Genomic DNA, 5,402 nt, shown 5'->3' with positions numbered 1-5,402 from the left:
TATGTGCATTACAGTGGTCCAGTGATAAACAAAACATTACAGAGTTAACATTACAGCAGGGAACTCAATTCATGGCACAAACACGTTTTGTTCTTTAATTATACTTACCAGAAATGCTTTTGAAGAAAAGGGAATTTAGTGTTAGTTTTTAGAAATCTTATATGCTCTAAGGATACAGATTTATACTGAAATGACTCTCCCCATAGTCGGCAACTCACTCATTTCCTACCTGATGTGATTTTTCCTCCCCAGAGTTTCTTCATAGTGTTTGTCATCTCTGAGTTTCTCAGAGTGTAGATGATGGGGTTCAGCATGGGGGTTATGACTGTGTAAAACACACTCAATGACTTGTCAATGGGGAAAGTCTTAGCTGGTCTTGCATACATGAAAATACAGGGAACAAAGAAGAGGACAACCACAGTGATGTGGGAGCCACAGGTGGAGAGAGCTTTCCGCCTCCCTTCCTGACTCAGGTTCTTCAGAGAGTGAAAGATGACCACATAAGACAAGAGTAAGAGCAGAAACACAGTTGTGCAGATGAGTCCCCCATTGGCCATCACCAAGAGGCCAATGACATAGGTGTCAATACAGACAAGTTGCAATAAGGGGTACATGTCACATAGGAAATGATTAATGACATTGGGGCCACAGAATGGGAGCCCGTAAATGGTGCTTAGTTGAATTACAGAGTGCAGAAAGCCTCCAACCCAGGACACTACGAGCAGCACAACACACACCCATGGTCTCATAATAATTAAATAATGCAAAGGCTTACAGATGGCCACATAGCGGTCATAAGCCATTGCCAACAGAAGAAAGGCCTCTGATCCACCAAAAAAGTGTTCTGTAAAGAGCTGAGTCATGCAAAGCTTGAAGGATATGGTATTTTCCCCAAAGAACAAATCAGAAATCAACTTGGGAGAGAAAATTGATGAATAAATGGCATCCATAAATGATAAGCTAGCAAGAAAGAAGTACATTGGTGAACCCAGGGTCTTACTGAAGGTTATGGTCATAACAATGAGCAGATTTCCCACCATGGTTAGGATGTAGACGAGCAAGAACATAACAAAAAGTACTTTCTACTCCTTTGGATTCTGTGTGAGGCCCAAGAGGACAAAGTAAGTTGTATTGCTCCTGTGTTCCATCTATTCTTTTACTGATGCTTATTCCAGATATTAAGGAAGTTTACCTACAAAGCAATGGAAGCATCCTTAGAAGTATTATAATCTTGATCTTTATCCATTCATTGTCTAAAATATATGTAAGAAGCATCTATTTGCATCCATCTACCTGCTGTAGATATCTGATTTACCAAGTTGAATAATGTAGGATTCTCTGATCTAAATGATTTGATACAGAAGGATGAATTCATGCAGTTAAAGACAAATTTAATAAGAATCATTATAAACATGTTCACTCATGCTATATTATGGTCCCACAGAGGTGGAATTGTTAAGCCTCCTGGAATCTGGGAAGGCTTCCCAGAAGAAGCCATACTTAACGATGAGTTTAAGTGAGAAGTGACATAACAATATGAATGAAAAAGGAATTCCATGAAAAGATGCACATGTATTAAGTCAATGGGTAGATGCTGCAAGAATCTCAGGTGTAATACCTGAGATACCCTTAAGGCAATCTGCATAATGAGAGAGAGTAAAATAAATTACTATTGTATGATCATAGACACAAAGTCACTGTTTTAGTTGCTAAGAGTGATTGATTGCCCTTCCTCCACTTTCCAATACACCAATACACATCCATTGTACAATCGGTCACAAACATCTTAGCATTCATATATCTAGGCACATTGTGCTTACCATGTTTATGATTTCTGATACAAGAATGACTTCTCTACAGCTCTCCTCTTTCCTTTCTGAGCCCTCACCAGAATCACCTTTCAATGTTTGTATTTTTAGCTATAGTTACTTCAAGGAAACTTAAGCTTTTTCTATCATGATCCCAAAATTCTCGCAGTATCTAACCCATTACTCAATCTCAGAGCTACTTCCACATGTTTGGATATTTGTTACAGCAGCATTCCAACACCGCTTCCCATTAGCAAAGCTGTATTTGTTTGCTAGAGCTGCTCTAACAGTAGCATATATGAGTGGTTTGAACAACAGAAATTTGTTGTCCTGGAGTTTTGCATACTAATTCAAAATAAAGCTGTGGACAGTGCTGATTCCCTCAGAAGACTGTGAGGCAAGGGGCTGTTCTAGGTTCCTGTCCTTGGTTTTGCTGGTGATCGACTGTATTCATGTGTTGATCCCCTGTATCCACATTTCCCATTCTGAAAGATGACCAGTCACATTGGATGGGGCTAGCCTTTAGTTTCATTTGAGGAGTTCTGGAAAGACTCCATCCCCAAATCAAGTCACATTCTGTAGAGATGGGGACCTCAACATTAAGATGAGGTGAGTGGGAAGAAAGGAACACAATAAAACCACAGTATTTTAAGTGGTACTACGTGTGACCAATAATTATCACATAGTCTCAAATGTCATACCAATTCACTTAAACTTCTTTTTACCATCTTTACTTGTATATTCTTTCTTTTCCTAACCTGTAAATGCTTAAAGCACCCTGGAATTGCTATCTTCATCACTGTGTCTCCCTTAATGGAGTCTGTATCCATTTAATCGACACCTCCAAATGGTATCCATTTAGTAATTTCAAAAGTAAATTTTTAATTTTTCCACAATAAATCTTTCACTTCTTATGTTTTCTTTATCTAACCAATGTTTCCTCTTTCCATGCAACCATTCAGACCAAATTCTGACAATACCCTTGAATCTTTTATTCCTCTCATGTTACTTATTTGTTCATTCAATAAATCCTGTTCACTCTCCCTTTTAATGTTTTGCAAATCAGATCCTCCTCCATATATATATTACATCCCTGGTCCACTTCCGTAGCCCCCTGACAGGTCTACCAACTTTCATTTTGGCCTCCAAGAAACTGTTTTGCTGAATCAGCCCAACTTAGCGTTTTAACTCTTAATCAGATCATCTCACTCCTTGACTGAGAACTCCAATGAGAGATTCTGATCTCATGGTCAATAAATCAATCCATTGTCTCTACAATGGTCTATGTGACCCTGGATGACTGTGATACAGGGCAGCTATCCAAATTTATCTCTTAAATTTTCATGTTCATCTGCTCAAAGCTTTTCACAAATCCTCAGATATCCATAATGATTTTTAACCACTTTTTTTTCCAATTTCTTTATCATTTTATCTTTTTTTCAGGAACATTGACCTGAAAAGTCATAAAATAAGTGTTTCTGTCTTCCTTTGCTAGGTATTTATCACCAGATCTCCTGATAATTTTGCAAATGATTTTCTTCCATAACATTTAAGCAATTTCCTTCATAAAATTGAAGCACATTCTGATAGAATATTCAGATTACCTATTGGACAAGTCAACGTTTGCTTGGGTAGGCTTACTGGAAAGAGTAGATTGAGCACCTGATACAATTTTACATGTGTGTTTATTAACTCTTTTTAGATATATGGAACATTCGGATTCATTTAAACTACATTCTGTGCTTTTCAACCATTTTATTTCCACCAATTCTAAGTAGTAATTGCTAATTTAAGAGACCAGAGCAATTATAACAACATCTAAATTGATAAATCTTGTAGAAAGGTTCTTGGCATAATCTTTTATTTATTAATTCTAGCAACATGTATCTGAACAGTACCTACCTTGTGTCATGCTGATCAAATAAGGTGAACTTCCAGCCACAGAGTTTCGGTTAACTCATTAAGACTCAGTATCTACACCAGGGGTCATATTTTTGAAAACAGAAATCTTAGTCTGACTGAGGAATCACCTTTTAACTATAAGTCTTTTACTTTTCCAGATGGATGCATAATTCTTGAGGATATAATTTGATCTCTGATTTAATTTTTAAAAATTTTTGCATACATTCAGGACAACTACCAATTACAGCCTGACTATCCACTTTCTTGTACCAATGCTTTAATTTTACAAACTTAAGTGATATAATTTCCTGTTTAATAAAAAGTTCAGATAATTCCAATTGTGGTTTCTGCTACCAACTGTGAAGTCTTACCTTCAGAAGTTTAGGTGTACTCATCAATAGCTAGAATTCCCTCTACCAACCAGTATGTACATGGAAGGCTAAAGGCTGTAGTTTCTTCAGGATATATTTGAAATCATACAATTATGCCTATACATTTTATACAATGTCTTGTAAATATTGCAGAAAATCATTACACTCATTGTAGATTAATTTCAAAGGAATTTCATGGTGCAGACAGAAAAATTACAATTTTCCATATTAGTATATTTTATCAAAAATTCAAACTATGTTGACATAGAAAGATAGGAGCTAGTCTTTTTAATTAGAAAAGTTTTCTAAGTTCTTTTTGGTAACTTGAATAAAAATAATAACTACCATTCAGTTGGGAAGCCTGTCTCCTCTTGTGATGGTATGGTCTTGTACTTGATTTTTGGAGAGTTCATACCTTTGACATTTGTATACCTTGTTTTAACCCTAATAAAGCATCTTTTGAAATAATTTATCAGTTGCTAAAAAGACAGCATCTTTAACCTGACAGGCAAAGATCACTGAAGATTTTTATTTTATGACACCACATTAACATTAATCATGAAGTTCTGCAACAGGAATGTGTCCAAGAATCATTCTTGTTTAATTAATTTCACTGGATTTTTCCAAATAAAATTTTAAATAACATCTATATACAATGATAACAGCAGATTGGATATAAAGTTAGAGTAAAAAAGATGTAATGAGAAAAAAATAGTTATAGAAATATGGGACAAATACAAATCAGGAATAAACATAAGTCCAGTTAGTTAGTACAAATAAAAATGAACTTGTCACTTCTTTTCCTCATTTGGAAGAGAATTTTTTTCAATTTTCTAATATTCAACATTTTTCTATTAGTGTGCTAGTGGACCCATGTTTATAGAATTATATAGTTGTATTAGCTAATTATTTATGCATTTATTCTTTTTAAATTAAAAGATGTTGATTTTGTTCCAGATTCTATGCAATTAGTTGGAGATAGGATAGTTAATAAGATAGAAGGAAAAAATCTGAATATAATCCTACCTGTACTGGCTTTCTAGAGTCACAAGATAATAATGGGAATACCTAAAAATGTAGTTATTATCTGTGATCAGAGTTAATCAGACAACTAACAGGGTATTGTCAAGGAAAAGAGGAGTGAGACACTTTGTGAATGAAATGATTAGATGAAGCCCTTTTAAAAGGTGATGCTTAAGCTGAAGTCCAAAGGATGAGAAGTCAGTTGCTCCTGTGGGAATTACTGTTATGTGTGGGAAGATCCAATGTTGAATAGAGCTGACCAAGTTCAGGAAAGGTCATTGTATCTGAGGGGAAATAG

At 35.4% G+C, this 5,402-nt stretch overlaps 1 pseudogene; it reads right to left on the bottom strand.

Moving 5' to 3' along the window:
• Window positions 1-218: 218 nt before the first annotated feature.
• Window positions 219-1,148, bottom strand: LOC124959829 (olfactory receptor 4A47-like; annotated as a pseudogene).
• Window positions 1,149-5,402: the final 4,254 nt, after the last annotated feature.

Source organism: Sciurus carolinensis, chromosome 11 (genome assembly GCF_902686445.1).
Source record: "Sciurus carolinensis chromosome 11, mSciCar1.2, whole genome shotgun sequence".
NCBI classification, from domain to species: domain Eukaryota; kingdom Metazoa; phylum Chordata; class Mammalia; order Rodentia; family Sciuridae; genus Sciurus; species Sciurus carolinensis.
Note: the sequence above shows the minus strand (reverse complement) of the source record. Positions and strands in the feature narration are given on the sequence as shown.